This window comes from Mus caroli, chromosome 17, assembly GCF_900094665.2.
Source record: "Mus caroli chromosome 17, CAROLI_EIJ_v1.1, whole genome shotgun sequence".
Lineage (NCBI taxonomy): Eukaryota > Metazoa > Chordata > Mammalia > Rodentia > Muridae > Mus > Mus caroli.
The window spans coordinates 51,651,158-51,659,241 of NC_034586.1; the positions used below are offsets into that span (position 1 = coordinate 51,651,158).

Here is an 8,084-nt window from a genome sequence, read left to right on the forward strand (position 1 = left end):
TGTGTGAAAGCCCAGAAAGTAAGTAATGTGATTTTCAGCCCCAGAATTGTGTTAAAACCATTCAACTTCACTATTACAGTATTAAAAAAAAATAGACCAGTAGAGAATATACAAATATATTTGCATGTGGCTTTCACAATAAAACTTTAGTCAGTATAACACACAACAGGCCTTATGTCCTATGCTAGCTTCATGGTTGATCCGTCATTCTTCTGCATACAAGAAATACACATCAGCAACAAAGATACATATTACCTCAGAGTAAAAGGCTAGACAAAGTTTTCCAATCAAATGGACCTAAGAAGCTAGCTGGAATAGCCATTCTAAAATCTAATAATATAGACTTTCAACCAAAATTACTTAAAAGGGACAGGCAAGGAAACTTCATAAGCATCAAGGGGAAAATTTAACAAAATTATATCTCAATTCTGAGCCCCAAAGACAAGGGCACACATGTTTGTAAAAGAAACATTGTTATGTTTAAATAGGTGCATATCCAACCCCACACATTAATATAGGGAGACTTTAACACCCTACTTTCACCAATTGACAGGACATTCAGACAAAAACAAAACAGAGAAATAATAAAACTAACAGAAATTATGAATCAAATGAACCTAACAGGCATCTATAGGATATTTCATCCAAACACAAGAGAACATATCTACTTCTTAGCACCTCATGGATCCTTCTCCAAAACTGACCATATACCTGGTCACAAAGCAAGTCTCAACAGGTGCAAGAAAATTGAAATAATGCCTTGTCGCTTATCAGACCACCGTGTGCCACTAAGTGCCTCCATAAAGAAATCAGAAACTTCTCATATCAATAATTTAAAAGTATACCTGAAAGCTTTAGTAAAAAGAGAAGCAAGCACAGCAAAAAGGTAGGAAATAATCAAAACCAGGGCTGAAATCAATCAGATGGAAACCAAGGAAACAATAAAAAGAATCACAGAAACTAACAGCTCATTTTTTGAGAAAATCACCAAGATAGACAAACCCTTAGCCAAACTAACCAAGAGGCAGAGAGACAGTATACAAATAAACGATGCCAGTATGCAAAATGGAGACATAACAACTGACACTGAGGAAATTCAAAGAAACATCAGGTCTTCCTTTAAAAACCTGTACTCCACAAAATTGAAAATTTTGAGTAAAATGGATGATTTTCTAGACAGATACTACTTACCCAAGTTAAATCAAGATCAGGTAAACTATTTAAACAGCTCCATAACACCTAAAGAAATAGAAGCAGTCTTAAAAAACCCTCCCCACAGTAAAAAAAAAAAAAAACACAGAGCCAGATGGTTTAAGTGCAGAATTAAATGTCTTCCAACAAACAAATTCCAGGACCTGAAGTGGAAACTCAAGGCTTCTTTCAAAAGTTGGAATTTGTTTGTTGGAAGTGGGTTGGGGAGCAGGGCGGGGGAGGTTATAGGGGGTTTTGGGGATAGAATTTGAAATGTAAATGAAAAAAATATCAAATGAAAAAAGTCAGTTGTGTTGGATAGTGTTTTGCTGGGGCAAATATGTGAAGGAGTGTTTTCTTGAACAGGAGACAAGGGAAAGGATGTTTTGCTAAGGCAGCCTCATAAAGTAACTAACATTTCTCTGAAGCAAACACAGATGAAAAGACATTCTCCTAAAACAAGCACTTGAAAAGGCATGTGATGAAGGATCCTTCACTAACAACATGAACATGTTGGTCTGCCTTACATTGTGTAGTTAAGGTCTTTTTGTCAGGACTCTACCAGGAGAATTGCATCAATCAAACTTCTGGTGGTGTGCTACTGCCTTTTATTATTTCCACAGACTCAGACTTACTGCCAGAGTGACGTCATCTGAGACAGACTCACATGTAGTTTTTCTAAGACTCAAGTGATGAGGTAAGAATCATGGTGAGGCAACACGTGTGGAGAACACGGGATGTTTGGAGGGAGTATAACAAGGACTCAATGGAATGACTAGAGTTAGCATGACAAGACTGTAGAACTAGCTGTGAAATGCTTGTTGGTCTTGAGTCTTCACTGATCATTTTGCTTTGCTGAGAGAGGCACTGCCAAGACCTTTCTATGTTCTTCCTGTTAACCATGATCTGCCTGCTAACTTGTGCTGAAGCTGAGGCCTGGCTGTTTCTGCTTATTTTCATTTGCTAAACCTACTCTACTGAATTGGACTGCTGGTATGTCCATGAAGTATTTGTGAGTGGATTGAGTTGCCACTGCTGACCTGTGAACTGAACTGCCAATTTCCTTACAATACAGATTTGCTCCAATCAACCATTTCTAAAGAGTCCTCTTCCTCCATAGCCTTTCTTTTCTACTACCTCTGGTAGGTGGTATGCTAGAAGGGAAATTAAAGCATTTAAGAACCATCTTTAAAAGTAGGCTTAAAAAACACATGAAACTTAAGAAGAAGGAAGATCAAACTGTGGATACTTCGTTCCTTCTTAGAATGGGGAACAAAATACCCATACAAGGATTACAGAGACAAAGTTTGGAGCTGACAGGGAAGGAAGGACCATCCAGAGACTGCCCCACCAGGGAGCCATCCCATAAACAACCACCAAACCCAGACACTATTGCATATGCTAGCAAAATTTTTCTGACAGGACCATGATATAGCTGTTCTTTGTGAGGCTATGCCAGTGCCTGGCAAATACAGAAGTAGATGCTCACAGTCATCTATTGGATGGAACACAGGGCCCCCAATGAAGGAGCTAGAGAAAGTACCTAAGGAGCTAAAGGAGTCTGCAACCCTATAGGAGGAACAACAATATGAAATAACCAGTACATCCCAGAGCTTGTATCTAGTTGCATATGTAGCAGAGGATGGCCTAGTCAGTCATCATCAATGGGAGCAGAGGCCCTTGGTCTTGCGAAGATCATATGCACCAGTACAGGGGGATGCCAGGGCCAGGAAGCAGGAGTAAGTGGATTGGGGAGCAGGGCGGGGAGAGGGTATAGGGGATCTTTGGCATAGCATTTGAAATGTAAATGAAGGAAATATCTAATTTTTAAAAAGTAGGCTTAAAAACAATTAAAGTTACAAGGACCAGATGGTTTTAGTGCAGAATCGGGCCACAACACAGAATTATATGAAACTCTCAGTGAAGTGCTAATACCAAAACTCCTCAAACTATTCCACCAAGAAGAAACAGAAGGAAAACTTTCAAACTCATTCTATGATACCATAGCCACCCTGATACCTAAACCACACGAAGACTCAACAAAGAAGGAAATTTCAGACAGATTTCTCTTATGAACATTGATATAAAAGTACTCAATAAAATATTTGAGAACTGAATCTAGGAACACATCAAAGACATCATCCATCAAGATCAAGTAAGCTTTATCCCTGAGATGCAGGATGGTTCAATTATGAACAAACAAAATCCAATTATGAACAAACTGAAAGAAAAAAAATCTCATGATTATCTCATTAGACACTGAAAAAGCCTTTCATAAAATCCAGCACCCCTTCCTATTAAAGGTATTACAGAAATCAGGAAAACAGGGCACATACCTAAACATAAGGCAATATACAGCAAGCCAACATCAAACAAAATAGAGAGAAACTTAAAGCATTTCCACTAAAATCAAAGATAAAACAAGGTTGCCCTCACTCTCCCTGTTTATTCAATATAGTACTTGAATTTGTAGCCAGAACAATAGTTCAACTAAAGGAGATCAAGTGGATAAAATTAGAAAGAAAGAACTCAAAGTATCACTATTTGCAGATGATATGTTAATACATATACACAACCTCAAAAATTCTACCAGAGTACTCCTATAGCTGATAAACAACTTCATCAAAGTGGTCAGATATAAAATTAGCTCAATCAATAGACCTCGTTATACAGTTGATAAATGGGCCAAGAAAGAAAGTAGGGAAGCAACATTCTTTACAATGGCCATCAATAATATAAAATATCTTGGTGTAACTCTAATAAAGCAAGTTAAAAATCTGTGTGACAAGTTCCTGAAGAAAGAAATTGAAAAAGATATCAGAAGATTACAAGATCATGGTTAGGTAGGATTAACATAGAGGAAATGGCCATTTTACCAAAAGCAATCTACAGATTAAAAACAATCCCCATAAAACTCCAACACACGTTTTTATATAACTTGACATAGCAATATGGAAAAACAATAAGCCCAGGATAGCCAAAACATTCATGAACAATAAAATAACTTCAGGAGGAATCACCATCTCTGACCCCAAGTTGTATTATAGAGCAATAGTGTGGTAAAAAACCCCACCACCACCAACCACCACCAACAACTGCATGGTACGGGTACAGAAATAGACACATTGATCAATGGAATTGAAATTAAGACCCAGAAATAAACCCACACACCTATGGACAGTTGAATTTTGATGTAGAAGTGAAAACCATACAGTGGGAAAATGAAAGCATCTTCAACAAATAGAGCTAGATTAACTGGATGCCTACATACAGAAGAATGAAATAGATCCATAATATCACCCTGCACAAACCTCAGTCCAACTTAATCAAGGACCTCAATATAAAAATTTGAAACACTAAATTTCATAGAAGAGAATGTGGGAAGTGTCCTTGAACATATTGGTACAAAAGATAATTTCCTAAATAGAACACCAATGGCATAGGCTCTGAGATCAGCAATTTATAAATGGGACCTCATGAAACTGCAAAGATTCTATAAGTCAAACAAGACAGTCCAGCAGCCTACAGTTTGAGAAAGCATTTTTACCACCCCTACATCTGACAGATGCCTAATATCCAAAATTTAGAATGAACTCAAGTAGTTAGACAACAACAACACAAATAATCCACTTAAATAATACAGAACTAAACAGAGAATTCTCAACAGAGGAATCTTGAATGTCTGAGAAGCAGTTAAATAAATGTTCAAAGTCCTTAGTCATTAGGGAAATGCAAATCAAAACAGCTATAAAGTTTCATATTACACCCATTAGAATGGCTAAAATAAGAAACTTAAGAGATAGTACATTGCTGTCTTGGATGTGGAGCAAGGGGAACACTTCTTCATTGCTGGTGGCTGTGCAGACTTGTACAACCATTTTGGAAATTAATTTGGAAGTTTCTCAGAAACTTGTGGGACTAGTTCTACCACAAGACCTAGCTGTATCACTCCTGGCATATACCCAAAAGATCCTCCAACATCCCATAATGATACTTGCTCAACAATATTCATAGTAGCTTTATTAATCACACTAAGAAACTGGATACAACATACATGTCTCTCAACTGAAGAATGGGTTTAAAAAATGGTACATCGACACAATGCAATACACTATTCACCTATTAAAAACAAAAACATCATGAACCTTGGAGACAAATGGATTGAGTTTGAGAATATCATCTTGAATGAGTTAATACAGACACAAAAGGACATGTAGGGTATGTACTTACTTAAAGTGGATATTAGCCATAAAATGCAGGTAGCATGATACACTCCACAGACCCAAAGAAGCTAAAGAAAGGAGTGAGCTTGAATCCCATTTAAGAGGGGGAATAAAGTAGTCATAAGAGGCAGGTGGAAAAAGGGAAATGGGAGAGAGTAAGAATGGGGAGGGGAATGCAGTGTTCAGGATTTGGTGTTAGGAAGAACAGGAGATAGGGCTAGAGGGCCATGAAAAGGAATGGAAATCTGCAACTGACAAGATTGAGGAGCTGATGAGCATCTCCAGGAACAGACAGAGACCTTACATAAGGCAGGCTCCCAAGAATCACTGGGGGTGACCTTAGTTGTGACTCACTACATTAGGGATATGGAACCTGAAGAGGCCACCTCCTGTAGCCTGGCAGGAACCCCAGCAAAGCTATAGAGACTCCAACCTACCCACAACATTTTCAACCCAAAATTTATCCTGTCTCCAAGAAATGCAGGCAAAGGCTGGAGCAGAGACTGAGAGAATGCCCAACCAGTAACCAGCCCAGCTTGAGACATCCAATGGGCAAGCACCAATTCCTAACACTATTAATAATATTCTGCTATGCTTGCAGACAGGAGCATATTGTTCTCTGAAAGGCTCCATCCAACAGCTAACTTAGACAGATAACAGACACCTGCAGTCAAACAGTGAATGGAACTTAGGGACTCTCTTATGGAAGGATTCCAGCCCTCCCTTTCCTAAAGGGGATAGGAAGTCTACAGGAAGACCAACAGAGTCAATTATTGTGGACCCTTAGGGCTGTCAGTCTGAACCACCAACCAAAAAACATATGTGGGCTAGACCTAGACCTCCCTGCGCATGTGTATCAGATGTGCAGCTTGGTCTTCATGTGAGTCCTAAACAACTGAAATGGGGGTTATCCCAAAAACAGTTGCCTGTAGTGGGGGATATGTTCTTCTAGCTGGGCTGACTTATCTGGCCACAGTTGGAAGGAAGCACCAAGACTGGCAGAGACTTGAGGTGCCAGGTTGGGGAGATGCCTAGGGGCTCCCACTCAGTCAGAGGAAAAGGGAGGAGAAGGGGAGTGGGAATGGGGGAAGGATTGTGGAAGTAGGTGACCAGCAGGGAGCAGGGAGCAGGATGTAAAGTGAATAAGTAAATTTTTTTAAAAAAATTAAAGTAAAATAAAATCTAGTAGAAATAATTTTTATAAAGTAATTATATATATATATATATATATATATATATATATATATATATTTGGTTTTTTTGAGACAGGGTTTCTCTGTATAACCCTGGCTTTCCTGGAACTCACTTTGTAGACCAGGCTGGCCTTGAACTCAGAAATCCACCTTCCTTTGCCTCTGCCTCCGGAGTGCTGTGATTAAAGGCGTGTGCCACCATGCCAGGCAAATTATATTTTTGAACAATAAAATTTAAATTTACTTACAATAGGATCTGGAAAAATAAAACACATTTATGAATAATTTAACTGAAGGGAAAAATTGCAATAAAAACTACAAAGTTTTGCTCATGAAATGTTTGAGAAGAACTGACTAAAAACATTTATGTTCATACATGAAAAAGTTTAATGTGAAAATATCAACTTTACCAGAATCCTTATTAATTTAATTAATCCTTATTATTTCAATTTCTTTTTGGTTAAAAATGGGAGCCTATCCTGTAATTTAACTGTAATTTAATTATAACTGAATAATAAACATAATAGGACACAAAGTTATACAAAATCACACAAAATAGGAAAAAGACTTTGAAAGAATTGTAGGATTTATAGTGCTTATTCTCAAAACATACTATAATTTACTATAATCGGATAACCGTGATATATAACACAAGGTTATAGGCCAATAAGACCAAATAAGCTCAACGAATATGCCAAGAGCATCCAAAATGTAAATAATAAGGATGCCAACAATTTATTCTGGAATGCATGAACTTCCACAAAGGAAAAAAAAAAGTTACAATTGTTACCATTGAAAATATGCAAGTGGAGACCGCGCTGGGATGCCGCTGCCGCTGCCGCCATTGTGCCAGCCCCATGGGTCTCAGAGGTGGGTGACTCTCCAGGATGGGAGACAAGCCAATTTGGGAGCAGACTGGATCCAGCTTTATTCAGCATTACTACCAGTTATTTGATAACGACAGAACCCAACTAGGCGCAATTTATATTGATGCATCATTGCCTTACGTGGGAAGGACAGCAGTTCCAGGGGAAAGCTGCCATTGTGGAGAAGCTATCTAGCCTTCCATTCGAGAAAATTCAGCATAGCATCACGGCGCAGGACCACCAGCCTACACCAGATAGCTACATCATCACCATGATTGTGGGCCAGCTCTAGGCTGATGAAGATCCCATCATGGGTTTCCACCAGATGTATCTATTAAAGAACATCAACGATGCTTGGGTTTGCACCAATGACATGTTCAGGCTTGCCCTGCACAACTTCGGCTGACCTATCATACACAAAGGAGCAGGGCCGAGGCGGGAGCGGGTGCAGGGCGCTTCTGACACCTTGGTGTTGTGCATGATGTTTGGATGCTAGACTAGTGGCATCTGACAGGAAGTTTGTGTTGTACCAGCGCATGCCTTGTAAAGACTTAAGTAATGCAAACAATTGTCGGGTTTGGTTTATTTGTTTTGTTTTTTAATCTACTGAC

The 8,084-nt window shown here is 38.7% G+C and overlaps 1 pseudogene; it reads left to right on the top strand.

The window, feature by feature from the left end:
- Positions 1-7,463: 7,463 nt before the first annotated feature.
- LOC110284405 lies at positions 7,464-7,879 on the top strand (annotated as a pseudogene).
- The last annotated feature ends 205 nt before the right edge of the window (positions 7,880-8,084 follow it).